The sequence below is a fragment of the Hyla sarda genome, chromosome 3 (assembly GCF_029499605.1).
Source record: "Hyla sarda isolate aHylSar1 chromosome 3, aHylSar1.hap1, whole genome shotgun sequence".
Lineage (NCBI taxonomy): Eukaryota > Metazoa > Chordata > Amphibia > Anura > Hylidae > Hyla > Hyla sarda.
This window is the reverse complement of record NC_079191.1, coordinates 315,215,606-315,233,184: the sequence shown is the minus strand read 5'-3', so window position 1 is coordinate 315,233,184 and position 17,579 is coordinate 315,215,606. Positions and strand designations below refer to the sequence as shown.

General features: G+C 45.8%; 1 protein-coding gene across 1 annotated transcript in view; it reads right to left on the bottom strand.

Annotated features, from left to right (window-relative positions):
• Positions 1 to 17,224, bottom strand: part of TULP4 (TUB like protein 4) — a 237,499-nt gene extending 220,275 nt beyond the window's left edge. The window contains exon 1 of the mRNA XM_056567101.1: positions 16,926 to 17,224. The gene's annotated coding sequence lies outside the window, so the exon portion shown is untranslated. The remainder of the gene's footprint in view (positions 1 to 16,925) is intronic.
• Positions 17,225 to 17,579: the final 355 nt, after the last annotated feature.

The window sequence follows — 17,579 nt, the reverse complement described above, 5'->3', positions numbered from 1 at the left end:
TCTTCCACTTCCTGCGGGTCAGTGACTTCACTCTGCGCTCAGCCTATCAGCGGCCGCAGCAATGTCCCGTTGCGGCCGCTGATAGGCTGAGCGCAGAGTGAAGTCACCGACCCACAGGAAGAGGAAGCTGACAGGGACCGGAGCACGGGTGGCGATATCGGAACAATGGGGGATCGTAGGCAGGTAAGTGAAAGCTTATGTATAGTTTTACAGCCCGGGCACAGCAGGGGATAAAAGATTTCAGTTAGAGAACTCTTTTAATCTGAAGATTGTAATTTATATTTTACTAGCCGAGTACCCAGCGCTGCCCAGTTTTTCCTACCTTATCCTTGTGGGGGAGGAAAAGCAACAAAAGGAGGAAGCTTTTGTCCTCATATCCCATCCTCATATCCCGACCTCAAATCCCCTCCTCATATCTCAACTTCATATCCCAACCTTATATCCCGTCCCCATATCTAATCCTCATATCTTGTCCCCAGGTGGAGCTGCGTTGTGGTGAAGATATTGAAATCTGAAATTAAAAGGGGTGTGGCTTAAGGGGTGGGTGTGTCTTTGCAAGATGGGCCATGGCATGTGGGGAGGGTGTGGCTTGCCAGCCGGACTGACGCATTCACCAGGAGATGCATAGCAGAGGTTGTGGATTAAGGCACCAGAAGTCCTATATACTTGCATGTGCCTTGAAACAAAAACCCCATCCTTCACATAATGGGTTAAGTTAGGGGTTACTTTAACTACTTTATATTTTTATTTGGCATATACCGTATTTATCGGCGTATAACACGCACTTTTTAGGCTAAAATTTTTAGCCTAAAGTCTGTGTGTGTGTTATACGCCGATACACCCCCAGGAAAGGCAGGGGGAGAGAGGCCGTCACTGCCCGCTTCTCTCCCCCTGCCTTTCCTGGGTGTCTAGAGCGCTGCTGTCGGGCCTTTTCACCCCCTGGTTATCGGCGCCGCTGCCCGTTCTGTCCCCCTGACTATCGGTGCCGGCGCCGATAGCCAGGGAGAGAGAAGCGGCGCCGACAGCCAGGGGGAGAGAAGGGGCAGCGGCACCCATTGCCGACGCCGCTGCCCCGTTGCCTCCCCCCATCCCCGGTGGCATAATTACCTGAGTCGGGTCCGCGCTGCTCCAGGCCTCCGTTGTGCGTCCCCGGCGTCATAGTTCGTTAATTCTAGTGTATGCTAGATGAGTAGCATGTGTGAAAGATATATGTATATATATAATAGATACAAATAATTATGTGCAAAAATAAACATTGGTGATAGTAAGTAAAAAATGTGATGTAACCCACATTATATATGATCAAGTGTACAAACTCCTAATTGATGTGTATACAAGCATACAGTATACTGAAAATGTATAAGAATATGAAAAAAGGTGAAAAATATGTAAAGTTAGTCAGCCGCTGCCCCGTTGCATCCCCCCATCCCCGGTGGCATAATTACCTGAGTCGGGTCCGCGCTGCTGCAGGCCTCCGGCGTGCGTCCCCGGCGTCGTTGCTATGTGCTGAACGGCGCGGCGCATGACGTCAGTGCGCCGCGCCGTGCATAGAAACGACGCAGGGGACGCACGCCGGAGGCCTGCAGCAGCGCGGACCCGACCCAGGTAATTATGCCACCGGGGATGGGGGGAGGCAACGGGGCAGCGGCGCCGGCAATGGGTGCCGCTGCCCCTTCTCTCCCCCTGGCTGTCGGCGCCGCTTCTCTCCCCCTGGCTATCGGCGCCGGCACCGATAGTCAGGGGGACAGAACGGGCAGCGGCGCCGATAACCAGGGGGTGAAAAGGGCCGACAGCAGCGCTCTAGACCCCAGGAAAGGCAGGGGGAGAGAAGCGGGCAGCGACGGCCTCTCTCCCCCTGCCTTTCCTGGGGGTATATCGGGGTATACACGCGCACACACGCACCCTCATTTTATCATGGATATTTGGGTAAAAAACTTTTTTTACCCAAATATCCTTGGTAAAATGAGGGTGCGTGTTATAGGCCGGTGCGTGGTATACCCCGATAAATACGGTAAGTAACATGTGACCAAGTTTTCTTGAAATATCTCCAGCCGTACGGAAGTTATGCTGGAACATACATTTTCCCATAGATTTGCATTGGACTTTAAACAAAAACCCCGACCCTAACAAATAATGGTAAGTTAGGGTTAAATTAACTATCCTATATTTTTTTAGTGGACATATAAGTAACATGTGACCAAGTATTATCGAAATATCTCCAGCTGTTTGGAAGTTAAGCAGTAACATATTTCCCATAGACTTTTATGGGACTATAAACAAAAACCCTGACCCTTGCAAATAGGGGTGGGTAAGGGTTAAATTACCTAGCCTATGTTGTTGACATATAAGTAACATGTGTACCAAGTTTCATGCTAATATCTTTAGCTGTTTGGAAGTGATGCTGGAATACACACACATACATACCGGACATACGTTGGGGGATATTTATCAAAGGATTTAGACTGGTTTATCCTGTCGCATAGAAAGTCGCAATCTAAATATGTGCGACTTTTCTGCGACTTTTGCTTTAGAGGATTTTTAGAACATGATGCATGCTAGTCTATTTTAGACGGGAAAATGCACTGGTGCTGAATTTATCAAAAGCGACTTTTCAGGGACAAGTCGCATCGGCTGTAGCAGGTTTAAAAACAGTCTAAAGCATAGATCTCAAAGTCAGTGCACAGAATTTATCAAGAGCTGTGCGCCATTTGATAAATTAAGCGCACAATAGACCAGCCTAACCCTCTGTAGTTTGGTCTATATTGATGCGGGACATAGACAACTTTGATAAATATCCTCCGTTGAGTTTTATATACCGTATTTATCAGGGTATACCACGCACCAGCCTATAACACATACCCTTATTTTTCCAAGGAAATTTGGGTAAAAGAAAAGTTTTTTTTACCCAAATATCCTTTGTGAAATGAGGGTGCTTGTATACTCCGATAAACTCTGGCCCAGTAAAAGCCACTGCATAAGTGAAGGGAATGGAGGGTCAATAGATCAAGACTGAAGCTGTAAACCATTGGAAAAACTGCTGCCATTCAGCTAAGGCTATAAAAACTTGTAAACTCGATTGTTAGCTTAAAGGGGTACTTCGCCCCTAGACATCACGAGGGGAGGAGCCGTGATGTAGTGATGCTCCGGCCCCTGTATCGCCCGTTATTACGCACAGAGCGAACTCGCTCTGTGCAGTAATGAGTGCGCGGTGCCGCATCGGCGATCCCGGGGGTCCCCAGCAGCGGGACCCCGGCGATCTGACATCTTATCCCCTATCCTTTGGAAAGGGGATAAGATGTCAGATCGCCGGGGTCCCGCCACTGCGGCACCGCGCGCTCATTACTGCACAGAGTGAGTGAGTAATGACGGGCGATACAGGGGCCGGAGCATCGTTACATCACGGCTCCACCCCTCATGATGTCAAGGTTCGCCCCCTCAATACAAGTCTATGGGAAGGGGCGTGGGGGTCATCAAGTCCCCTGCCATAGACTTGCATTAAGGGGGCGGGCCGTGATGTAACGAGGGGCGGAGCCATGATGTCACGCTGCTCCATCCCCTGTATAGCCCATCATTAGCACAGAGCGAACTCTCTCTGTGTAGTAATGAAAGCGCGGTGCCGCAGTGGCGATCCCGGTTGTCCCCAGCAGCAGGACCCCGGCGATCTGACATCTTATCCCCTATCCTTTGGATAGGGGATAAGATGTCTAGGGGCGGAGTACCCTTTTAAACTTGACTATGGCATTCTACTAGGGAAATCATGTTTTATAATAAATGCCCCTTCCTGGATCCTCCCACTGCCCTATCTTCAGCAGCAGATCAGCACACAAACTGTTCAATACAGTAGACTGTTGGCTTCCCAGCCAGTAGTCCTGTGGTAATGACATGTATGTTGCCTTTCTTTCCTTCAAGGAATGTATAAAATACATTCACATATTAATTCAGGGGAGTCGGAGTCGGGAGCACAGAAAACTCCGGAGTCAGAGTTGGAGTCGGAACATTTATCTACCGACTCCCCAGCCCTGGTCCTGGGGTGCACTCCTGCAGGCTCCAGCGGCTTCCTACATTGTGCACTGCGCAATGACGGGCGACATCGCATTGAGAACGTCACTCGTCAGTGTACTGCGACAGCGCAGGATGCCGCCGATATCGGAGCCTGCAGAGTGCACCCCAGGACAGGTAAATATGAAAGCAGAGGATGGGGAAGGAATCGGGCAGTGGTGGCGGGACTCTGGCCCCGCAGTATCTGCTGCAGTTACAGGATTTAAAGCGGCCACTGTAAAAGGAAATCTGTCAGTAGTATCACCCGCACTAAACCTATTACACAGGCTTGTAGTGCGGGTGATGCTGATTAAAACGGTACTCACATTGTGTAGATTCGCCCAGCCGTTCCGACACAAATTGCGTTTATATATATGCTAATGAGGGCCTTGGGGCATGGGCGGAGCTCCTATCCGAGCTTCGGTCACCTTGACGTCATCTTTGATGCGCGGCTGTTGCACCCGGCTCATCAATATTCATAAACCTCCTCCCTGCTCCTTCGGCCGCATTACAGTGCTGCGCATGCGCCGCTTACTGTGCAATGACATCTGCAGCTGTGAAGACTAGGGGAATGCCGCTTCCGGGAGGACACAGTAAGCGGCGCATGCGCAGTTCTATAACACGGCTGAAGGAGCAGGTAGGGGGTTTATGAATATTTTTGAGCCGGGCGAAGCGGCCATCCGGCGAAGATGACGTCAGGGTGCCTGAAGCTCGGATTGGAGCTCCGCCCATGCCCCAAGGCCTTCATTAGCATATATAGAAAATATTATAATATATAGAAAATATAATCAGCATCAACCACACTACAAGCCCGTGTAACAGGTTTAGTGCGGGTGACACTACTGACAGATTTCCGCAGCGACTTTTGCGGGTCAAGAAAGAGTTTATCGGCGTATATAACACGCAGATAAGCTATAAGCTTAAAACATGCGTGTTATACACTCATAAATATATTATATAGATTTACATGATCGAGCACATAAGGAGTTCACAGATTTGCCTTAAAGGGCTCTGGACAAAACCAGTCTTCTTCCCCCTCTGGCAGCTGACAACATAGTTCCATCGTATTACCAATCCAGTTTTACAATAATAAAAAGCTGAGAGCAAGGTTGCTTCTAAGCTATATTACCTTGTTACTCCTTCCCAGAAAAGCAGAAGGTCATTTCTATAGGTTGCTCTACAGTGAACAAAGGATTACTATGCAGATAACTGGCTGACTGAGCATGTGTATCTGACAGAAGTCGGCTTATTATAAGGGGGATGTGCACATTGCTGTACACTTTTAACACCAGATGGCATCAAATCAATAATTTTATATATTTAAATACATAATTTGTTTATAAATTTAGATTATTTTTTTAAATAAATATAATATCCTTATAGTAAACCTTTTTAAACTTTTTGATTGTATGTTAACATAAAACAGATTAGAAGCTGAAATTTCAGAATCTGAAAGTTCTCGTCTGCGGCACTTGATCATACTATAGTAGAGGTAAGATCTTTTATCGGAATTACGATAATCAAATGACTTGCCAAAAAGTGAGCCATACCGAACAGGAAGTTTTAACCCACTGTGACCAAATAGTGACATTAAAATTTAAAGGGTATATTATGGGGAAAAACTTATCACCTATCCAAAGCATAAGTGATAAGTTTTAGATCGCGGGAGGTTTGACCGCTGGGACTCCCCACAACCGCCTGTACGGGGCACAGGCTCTCCTCCATATATCTCTAAGGGAGAGCCGTTCGGCTATCTTCGGGTCTCCCATAGATACATGGAGGGGGCGTGTTGGCCACCAATTCATGCGGGTGTCGTGGCACGCCGATCCCGGGGAGAGCTGGGGCTCCGTACAGGAGATCAAGGGGTCCCAGCGGTCGCCCCCACATGATCTAAGACATATCCTCTATTCTTTGGATAGTGGATATATGTTTTTCCCCATGATACTTCTCCTTTAAGGATATTTAGGAGCTGAAAGGGGTACTCCGCCCCTAGCATCTTATCCCCTATTCAAGGGATAGGAGTTAAGATGTCAGATCGCGGGGGTCCCTCGGCTGGGGACCCCCGGGATCTCCGCTGCAGCACCCCATTTTCATTACTGCACAGAGCAAACTCGCTCTGTGCGTAATGACTGGCGATATAGGGGCCGGAGCATTGTGGCGTCACGGCTGTGACCCCTTGTGATGTCACGGCCCACCCCCTAATGCAAGTCTATAGGAGGGGGCGTGACACGATCACCAATAGCAGATCGGGGGCGGGGGGGTTAACTTTCGTTTTCCCCGTCCTGCCCACCCACAATAGGCGGGGCAGAACGGGGAACGAAAGGAGACCGGCGCCGAAGATCCACTTACCGATCCGGGCGGGCGACGGAGGCTGCGGGGCGACAGATCGGCGGGCGGCGATGACCTGCGGCTGGATCCGACGGAAGCCGGTGAGTTGCCTAGGGAGGGTACAGTTTGAGACCATTATACAGTGGTCTCTAACTGTAGCCCTCCAGATGTTGCAAAACTACAACTCCCAGCATGCCCAGACAGCTGTTTGGGCATGCTGGAATATGTAGTTTTGCAACAGCTGGAGGGCTACAGTTTGAGACCACTATATAGTGGTCCCTAAACTGTAGCCCTCCAGATCTTGCAAAACTACAACTCCTAGCATGCCCAAACAACTGTTTGCTGTCTGGGAAAGCTGGGATTTGTAGTTTTGCACCAGCTGGAGGACCACAGTTTGGAGATCACTTTGCAGTGTTTTCTAAAACTGAAGCCCTCCAGATATTGCAAAACTGCAAATCCCAGCATGCCCAAACAGCTGTCTCGGCATGCTGGGAGTTGTAGTTGCGTACCTCCAGCTATTGCATAACTACATCTCACAGCATGCCCTTCGGCGATCAGTGCATGCTGGGAGTTGTAGTTTTGCAACAGCTGGAGGCAGACTGGTTGGAAAATACTGAGTTAACAGAACCTAACTGAAGGTTTTCCAACCAGTGTGTCTCCAGCTGTTGCAAAAGTACAACTCCCAGCATGCACGGTCTGTCAGTACATGCTGGGAGTTGTAGTTTTGAAACAGCTGGAGGTTTGCCCCCCCCATGTGAATGTGCAGGGTACATTCACACGGGCAGGATTACAGTAAGTTTCCTGCTTCAAGTTTGGGCTGCGGCAAATTTTTCACCGCAGCGCAAACTCCTAGCGGGAAACACGCCAGTGCGAATGTACCCTAAAAACACTACACCACACTAACACATAATAAAGAGTAAAACACTACATATACACCCCCTTACACTGCCCCCCCCCCCCCCCCCCCGCCCCAATAAAAATGAAAAACGTATTGCATGGCAGTGTTTCCAAAACGGAGCCTCTAGCTGTTGCAAAACAACAACTCCCAGCATTTCCGGACAGCCACTGACTGTCCAGGCATGCTGGGAATTTAGCAACAGCTGGAGGCACCCTGTTCGGGAATCACTGGCATAGAATACCCCTATGTGATCCCTAATTTAGTCCTCAAATGCACATGGCACTCTCCCATTTCGGAGCGCTGTCGTATTTCAAGGAAACAGTTTAGGGCCACATATGGGGTATCTCTGTACTCGGGAGATATTGCACTACAAATTTTGGGGGGCTTTTTCTCCTTTTTACCCCTTATGAAAAGGAAAAGTTGGGGGCTACACAGCTTGTTAGTGTAAAAAAATTAAAAATGTTGCACTAACATGCTGGTGTCGCCCCATACTTTTTATTTTCACAAGCGTTAAAAGGAAAAAAAGACCCACAAAATTTGTAACGCAATTTCTCCTGAGTACAGAAATACCCCATATGTGGGCGTAAAATGCTCTGCGGGTGCACAACAAGGCTCAGGAGTGAGAGCGCACCATGTACATTTGAGGCTTAAATTGGTGATTTGCACAGGGGTGGCCGATTTTAGAGCGGTTCTAACATAAACGCAAAAAAATAAATACCAATATGTGACCCCATTTTGGAAACTACACCCCTCATGTAATGTAATAAGGAGTGCAGTGAGCATTTACGCCCCCCAGGTGTCTGGCAGATTTTTGGAACAGTGGTCCGTGAAAATGAAAAATGTCATTTTTCATTTGCACAGCCCACTGTTCCAAAGATCTGTCAAACGCCAGTGGGGTGTAAATACTCACTGCACCCCTTATTAAATTCTGTGAGGGGTGTTGTTTCCAAAATAGGGTCACATGTTGGGGGGGGTCCACTGTTCTGGCACCACGGGGGGCTTTGTAAACGCACATGGCCCCTGACTTCCATTCCAAAAATTTTTTTTCCCCAAAAGCTCAATGGCGCTCCTTCTCTTCTGAGCATTGTAGTGCACCAGCAGAGCACTTGACGTCCACACATGGGGTATTTCCATACTCAGAAGAGATGGGGTTTCAAATTTTGGGGGGCATTTTGTCCTATTACCCCTTGTAAAAATTTTACATTTGAGGGAAAACTAGCATTTTAGTGAAAAAAAAAAAAAATTTACACATCCAACTTTCACAAAAAGTCGTCAAACACCTGTGGGGTGTTAAGGCTCACTGGAACTCTTGTTACGTGCCTTGAGGGGTGTAGTTTCCAAAATAGTATGTCATGTGGGTTTTTTTTTGCTGTCCTGGAACCATAGTGGCTTCCTAAATGGGACATGCCCCCCAAAAACCATTTCAGCAAATTTTGCTTTTCAAAAGCTAAATGTGACTCCTCCTCTTCTGAGCACTGTAGTTCGCCCACAAAGCATTTTACATCCTAACATGGGGTATTTAGAATACTCAGAAGAGATGGGGTTACAAATTTTTGGGGTCATTTTGTCCTATTATCCCTTGTAAAAATTTTAAATTTGAGGGAAAAACTATCATTTTAGTGGAAAAAAAAAATATTTTTTCACGTCCAACTTTAACGAAAAGTCGTCAAACACCTGTGGGGTGTTAAGGCTCACTGGACCCCTTGTTACGTGCCTTGAGGGGTGTAGTTTCCAAAATAGTATGCCATGTGGGGGGTTTTCTGCTGTTCTGGCACCATAGGGGCTTCCTAAAATGTGACATGCCCCCCAAAAACCATTTCAGAAAAACTCACTCTCCAAAATCCCATTGTCGCTCCTTCCCTTCTGAGCCCTCTACTGCGCCCGCCGAACAAATTGACATACACATATTAGGTATTTTCTTACTCGAGAGAAATTGGGTTACACATTTTAGGAAGATTTATCTCCTTTTACCCCTTGTAAAAATTCAATAACTGGGTCTAAAAGAACATGCCAGTGTAAAAAATGAAGATTTTGAATTTTCTCCTTCAATATGCTGATATTCCTGTGAAACAAACCTTTTGAATGTCATTTTGAATACTTTGAGGGGTGCAGTTTTTATAATGGGGTCATTTGTGGGGTATTTCTAATAAGAAGGCCCTTCAAATCCACTTCAAAACAGAACTGGTCCCTGAAAAATTTCGATTTAGAAAATTTTGTGAAAAATTGGAAAATTGCTGCTATAATTTGAAGCCCTCTGATGTCTTCCAAAAGTAAAAACATGTCAACTTTATGATGGAGTATCAACAAAATTTTACCACTAACATAAAGTAGAATATGTCACGAAAAAACAATCTCGGAATCAGAATGAGAGGTAAAAGCATCCCAGAGTTATTAATGCTTAAAGTGACAGTGGTCAGATGTGCAAAAAATGGCCGTGTCCTACAGTGAAAATTGGCTGGTTCCTTAAAGGGTACCTCTCATCAAATAAACTTTTGATATATTTTAGATTAATGAATGTTGAATAACTTTCTAATAGCATGTTAATGAAAAATATGCTTCTTTCTATTGTATTTTTCCCGATCAGTCCTGTCAGCAAGCATTTCTGACTCATGCTGGAGTCCTAAACACTCAGAGCTGCCAACCTGCTTTGTTCACAGCCAAACAGGCTGTGAACAAAGCAGGCTGGCAGCTCTGAGAGTTCTCCTTTGTGAACAAAGCAGACTGGCAGCTCGTAGTGTTTAGGACTCCAGCATGAGTCTGAAATGCTTGCTGCCAGGACTGTAGGGAGACCCCTAGTGGTAATTTCTTCAAAGTGGAAAATTAAATAGAAAGAAGCATATCTTTTAATAACATGCAATTGTAAAGTTATTCTGCATACATTAATCTATAATATATCAAAAGTTTTTTTGAAGAGAGGTACCATTTAAGGGGTTAAGACTCTCTCCCCACACAGCAAGTCCAGGGGCAGGTCAGAGGTGGTGACATCACTCCGGGGGCACGGCTTGAGCACAGAGACAAGATTCAGCCTTGCCGTATGAGACAGCAGAGAGTAATGTGTTGTATAGGGGGAGAGAAAGCGAGAGAAAGAGACCAGGAAACTGGAGACAACACAGACCTAAAAATGGAAAGGGCTACAAAACTTCCTGTCGGGTGTCAAGCAAAAACTTCCCATCAAGCAAAAACATGATGAAGCCAGTGCAATTTGTGATAAAACTATGGCCGGCATTTATCATCGTAGGTGTAAGTGAAGCATTTTTCTTCACCTTTTTTTGTGTGCTGGTGACGTGTAGGAGCACCAAATTTATTAAATGGTCGCAGAGCATTTCATAAATTTTGTGCAGGTCACAATTTCTGAAATTGCTCTCCTGACATAAACCAAAAAGATAAGTCTGGGCTGGTGTAGATTTAGAGACTTTTCAGTGGCTTTGTGCCTTTTTTGCGCCTTTTCACAAAAAGGCGCAGTTCATAAAACTCTTCCATATTATGTGTATTGCCAAAATCAGCGGATTGCAACTCAAAATCAGCAGAAATGTGTAAACCAAAAGGTGCAAATAGAAACTGTCTAAAGACAATGATAAATGTCGGCCTATATGTGTAAGTTAAAGGGGTACTCTGGCGGAGAAATATACCGTATATATATTTTTTTTGATCAACTGGGGCCAGAAAGTTAAACAGATTTGTAAATGACTTCTATTAAAAAATCTTTACACTTCCAGAACTTTTTAGCAGCTGTATGCTAGAGAAGAAATTATTTTCTTTTTTAATTTCTTTTTTGTCTTGTCCACAGTGCTCTCTGCATCTGATGCCCGTCACAGGAACTGTCCAGAGCAGGAGAAAATCCTGACACAGACAGAGATGTCAGTAGAGAGCACTGTGAATAACAAAAAAAGAAAGAAATTCAAAAATAAAAGAATTTCCTCTGTAGCATACAGCTGCTTAAAAGTACTGGAAGGGTAAAGATTTTTTTAATAGAAGTAATTTACAAATCTGTTTAACTTTCTGGCACCAGTTGATTTAAAAAAAAAATGTTTTCTACCCGAGCACCCCTTTAAATGTCTTTGGTGGGGACAATTATGGACATTTATCAACGGGTTTAGTCAGGTTTTCTTTACTATAATTGTCGCAAAAAATTACTAAAAAAAAGAATACATAAGCAAACATTGATAAATGTCCCTCAATATTATTTAAAATATAACATTTTCTGACACCAGACTATCCTTTGAATGTATCAAGGGGGGCATGACAGAGGGAAAAACAGGTAATTACCCACAATCAGTGAGGCCTCTTGGTTTGTCAGAACAGGGTTGAGTTTATTTGACTGTTTTATTTGCTCTATGGAAAAGAAAACACCTCCAGGTCCCGACAGATCCAATTTAACTCATCCATCAGGTGTCCTATATTTAAGAGGAGTTGAGTAGAGAAAAAAAGATCGGACATGCAGTATTTTTTTTCTCCATTCTTTCTGACAGACTGCCAGCAGAGCAGTGTGAACATGCCCTTACAAACATTAATAGGAATTAAAGGGGTACTCCACTCCTAGACATAAGATATCTGATCGAGGGGGTCCCGCTGCTGGGGACCCCCATGATCTCGGCCGCAGCACCACCGAACTTGCTCTGTGCATAATGACGGGCGATACAGGGGCCAGAGCATTGTGACGTCACGGCTCTGTATCGCCCATCATTACGCACATCGTGAGCCATGACGTCACGATGCTCCGGCCCCTGTACCGCCCGTCATTATGCATAGAGAGAGTTCGCTCTGTGCAGTGATGATGGCGGGGTGCGGCAGCAAAGTTCACGGGGGTCTCCAGCGGCAGGGCCTCTGCAATCAGACATCTCATCCCATATCCTTTTGGATAGGGGATAAGTTGTCTAGGGGCAGAGTACCCTTTAAAGCCAGTTTCATGCAAGCATAATACAGATACATTTTGGTATTCATATTACGGCCGCAAGTCCTGCCCAAACCCCTAAGAATCTGTCTGTTGACATACAGTAAAGACAGGATTTCTGTTCATAATAGTATTATGTTTGTCTTAAACTGGTCAAACTGTTTAGCAGTGCTTTGCGTAAGACTCACTTGCATCCCTTACTAAATGATCTTGTAGGTGTCCTTAACTTAAAGGAGATATCCTATGCAGAAACATCTGGCATTATGCCTGAGCGGCCAGAATACAAAACTACAAAACAGGGCTCACCTCTGTGTCCCGGTATTGACGCTTTCGCTCTTTGGTGATGTCTTGCTCATGGTCGCCCGTGGTCAACACATCACACTGCGACTCAGCTACCGGACAGCCACAGCGATGTCCCGCCTTGTCTGGCATTAGGCTGAGCGGCAGTGTTATGCATTAGGCCCTGGTGTCCAATTGCAATTTTTCCTTTGTGTGATTAGTACGTTAAATGCTACAAGTACCACCTTGAAATAATTTATATATATCAGATATTTTTTATTAAAGTGGTATTCCAGGAAAAAAAACTTTTTTATATATATCAACTGGCTCGCGAAAGTTAAAAAAATTTGTAAATTACTTCTATTAAAAAAATCTTAATCCTTTCTTCTGGGGATTTGCTTCTAAACTGGGCGTTTCCCGAGACAGGTGTCATCAGAGAGGATTTAGACAGAAAAGAACAACCTTAACTTCAGAAGCTCATAAGTACTGAAAGGATTAAGATTTTTTAATAGAAGTCATTTACAAATCTGTTTAACTTTCTGGAGCCAGTTGATATATAAAAAAAAAAAGTTTTTTCCTGGAACACCCCTTTAACATTTTTCAACATTTTAACAAACATACAAAACAAAAAAAAACAATAAGTCACACTAATCCCCCCTCTTTCCCCCTATTCTCAAAAATCCTTACAAAGGAGTACCATAGAAAACAATATAGACACTTCCTGGCACAAATATGAAGTAGGAAGGCATATATAAATAATGTATAGTATATCATCTAAACTCATTCCCACCCAGTCTGTAAGAAGCAGACATATAAAAAAAGGCCTGTACCAAGATGAGGAAATGTCCATAGCTGAGAGACCTCCCACCCCAACAGTAGCTCAGACCATTTTAAAGACAAAAGAGGCAGCACCACCTACCTAGGGTGAACCTCCCACGTGGTACTCCCTAAATAGAATTGAATTTATGCAACACTTTGTGCTTTTTTATTTTTTTTAAGATCCTCTTTCAAGGGACACCCGCGTAACTAAGTCATTGAGAAACAACCCTGTAATTTAACTTAAGTAGCCTGGGTGAAGTGAAGAAAACTGTGACCCATAAAGAAATGTGACCTGAGCAGCAGCACGCTGATCAGATCACCAGCACAGCGCCAATCGCTGTGGCCACTATATGGCAGCAGACTCATTCCTCTAGGGTTAGGGATGTGTGCGCATGGGCGGGTGGAAGAAACTTTGTCCCCGTCCCCCTGATAGAGGGTAGCGGGGATGGCGTGAGAGGGGGCAGGCTGCAAAGCAGAAAACTGTGTCCCTGTGCAGAGGGTTACATTCCGCTACAGGGACATAGGGGAGATTTATCAATACCCGTGTAGAGGAAGAGTGGTGCAGTTGCCCATGGCAACCAGATTGCTTCTTTCGTTTTTCACAGGTCTCTTTAAAAATGAAAGAAGCTATCTGATTGGTTGTCAGGAGCAACTGCACCAGTCCGTGAGTCCGGCGTCCACTACCTCCCACTTTGACCCCCACTGCAGCCGGTGATTGGCTGAGCAGGAAGGCGCTGCAACCAACTATTTGTCTCAAAAGTGTTAAGCAAAGAGAAGACACCAGAATCTCTTGGAGGAGAAATGGGAGCTGTGGCAGACCAAAGTGAGACCGGGACTGGGTAAGCATCAGTTTTTTGCTCTAGCACCATACTAGATTTAGCATATTAGAATATTGACAAATGGCACGGATGGGACATGAAATGGGCAGGGTGTAAGTACATTATTTCATCTCAATATTTATCTCCATAATAACATTTTTCCTAAATCATGCAGCCCTACTATTAGGGCTGGGCGGTGTACCGGTTCATACCGAATACCGAAATTTTTGTGCTGCACGATATGAATTGGAACCCATACCGCAATACCGGTTTGGCCGCTCCCCCTCGGGAATGAATTAATTAGCAGCCCAGCACTGCGCTGTCCCCACATCGGGGAACTAATCATATGTGACCCGCGAGTGCTGTTCTGCCCCCACCCCCAATTATTAGCCCAGCGCTGCACTGTTCCCATCGGGGTACTACTCACATATGTCACCTGCAAGCGCTGCCCTCCTTGTCCTCCTGTTTGTTGCGGCCGACGGCACTGACACTCTATACCAGTGGTCTTCAACCTCCAGATGTTGCAAAACTACAATTCCCAGCATGCCCGGACAGCCGTTGGCTGTCCGGGCATGCTGGGAGTTGTAGTTTTGCAACATCTGGAGGTCCACAGGTTGAAGACTGTATCCCTATGCCCGGGCTGCAAAAGGTAAACAAAATAAACTTTAACTCACCTTCCCTGTTGGTCCGGACCTACTTCCTAGGGAATAGAACGTCAGGAAGCCGTCAGCCTATCACCGGCCGCAGCGATGTTCCGCCTCGGTCAGTGATAGGTTGAGCAGTCATGTAAGAAGCCAGTGGGCTCAGCCTATCACCAGCCGAGGCGGAACATCGCTGCGGCCGGTGATAGGCTGACGGCTTCCAGACGTTCACGTCCCCAGCGTAAGGCCAATGTGGGTACATGCGTTAAAGTTTATTTTTGTTTACCTTTTGCAGCCCGGGCATAGGGATACAGTGTCCGCGCCGGCGGCCTCAACAAACAGAAGGACGAAGAGGCAGTGTTTGCGGGTGACGGGAGTAGTACCCCGATGGGGACAGCGCTCGGCTAATATTTAAAAAAAAAAAAATTTTTTTGGGGGGGGAATACCGTTATATACTGTGGAACCGCCATAAGTTAAAAAAAAAAAATACTACGATACACATATTTGGATATTTGGCCATACCGTCCAGCCCTACCTACTATCAATGGTGCAGTGTAAACAATAAAGGCAACCCAGCTTTTGTCAAAGCAACCCAGCTTATCCAAACAGTGGTGCAAAGTCAGAGCCCACAACAAGACAGTGGCACACTAGGTCAGAAGAATTCTATAGACAAAGATTCTTGTATAATACAAAAAGAGCTTGGATTTCTCTTTGGTCTGTTTGTCAAACAATACATACATGATATACTGAATGATCACTTTATACAAAGATATTCAATAAATATATAATGTATTGAAGTAAATTCATCTCTACGCACAGTTTACTATATTAGAAGAACTTGGCTCTAACAAATAATTCTGCTCCGAGAGTAAAAATAACATTAGCAAGCGGCCACAACCTGGCATTCCTGACTACTATATACTACCAGGTCCCCATTCTAGTGGCAATAAGAATCAGGAGACAATGGATGACATCATTCAGGACAACATGAATATTACATTAAGAACACAATGTGCAGACCAAGTGATAAGATGACATCATACATTTGTATACATTGTAGCACTTACTATTGTTAGAAGCAACTAAAAACCAAACACTTTCAACATGTTACTTCAAAGGACAATAGATGTGACCAGGCAGTAAAGCCTGTGGGATCGCCGGATCCTTCACACAAATGCGGTGTCACATACAGTCACTGACTCACAATGGTAAAAAGCAACAAGGTATTTTAGGCAGCGGTGGACAACAATGAAGAAAGAAGCCAAACAAGCAGCTGTTTACTCCAGTACCACTGCTTATCCTATATATATATATATATATATATATATATATACACACACATACACACATACTGATACATAGACTGGATGGAAAACAGCAACAGTGCAACAATGTAACAAAGGAAGAAGCTACAGGATCCTATCAATGTGACAAAGAAGATAAAACAAGTAGGATGTAGAGAGGTGATCCTAGGGGACCTACAAGGGGAGTCTTCAGGTAGCTGGCATTCTTACTCCTCTACCAATATTCAGATGCCTAGAAGCCTAAACATAAGCTTGTGCCAAGCCCTGCCAACCCTTCCTGTGCCGCCTCCACATCACGGATTGCCAGATACAACAGTAGACAGTGAAAGTGACAGACAGCTCTCCATAACCTGAAGGGAACATGACAGCATCCTGCACTGCATTGTGCCATCATCTCCAGCCCTGCACACAGGGAGTATATGGGATCAGGGAGTATATATGGGATCAGGGAGTATATATGGGATCAGGGAGTATATATGGGATCAGGGAGTATATATGGGATCAGGGAGTATATATGGGATCAGGGAGTATATATGGGATCAGGGAGTATATATGGGATCAGGGAGTATATATGGGATCAGGGAGTATATATGGGATCAGGGAGTATATGGGATCAGATACACCTATACAAACACATAGTGAATGAATAAGGCGATCTGCGGCCAGCCTCCCGCCCTGCACCTCGCACTGATCCAGAAGCACCAACTTCCCCGTGCAGAACCCGCAGAGCGCTGCATTAGAGCAGGAGCTGCGCTCATTAGCTGCACCAGTGCACGCACACACTAATGCCTGACTAGACAGCCCCATGGCTGCTGCGTGATGGGGTAACCGTGCGGGGGGCTGCAGCCTAGTTCCTGAGGGGGAGCATTCGGGAGGCCAGATAGGTAAACAGACATGTTAGCGCCTTACCTCCACGTAGCAGCAGCTTTCCTCTGCCCGTCTTGTGTCTTCTATGCAGGGCCTATCTCTCTGCCACCCCCCTCCCTCACCACCACCTCCTCCTCCAGCTCTCGGCACACGTGATCCGTGTCACATGACGCCCAATCCTGCCCCCTGCTCCAGGCTGTCTGTCACTTCCCTGCTTCTTCCTTTGCCCGTGTGTGGCTGGATAAGAGTCGTGATGTCAGGCCTGTGCTTGGGGGCTCCAGGCTAGTGCAGTGGCCGCCCTCTCCTCTCAGTCACCTTCCCACAGGAAAACATGGAGGACACGTCAGAAATTCATCTCTGAATTATGGCATTTCTGTCAAGACTAGAAAAGTGGCCTTGTCACCCCTGGCAACCAATAAGCGGGCACAGGTTACACTGTAGTCTGCGCTGGGAGGGGTTTCCTGTGCCCTTAGGTTGGGTCTTATGGCCAATAGGGTGATTAGTCTTCTCTATGGGACCATAGGTGACCATGGTTGTGCCTCAAAAATCCCAATATTCTTCATGTTACTGATCTCCCATCTACTATAATGCACAGCAGCATAGCCCCTTTTAGTCTCCATTCACATATATCCATCATAGTTTACCCACAGCATGTATGAGCCGGATAACAAAAAAATGCACCTGCAGTATTATTCA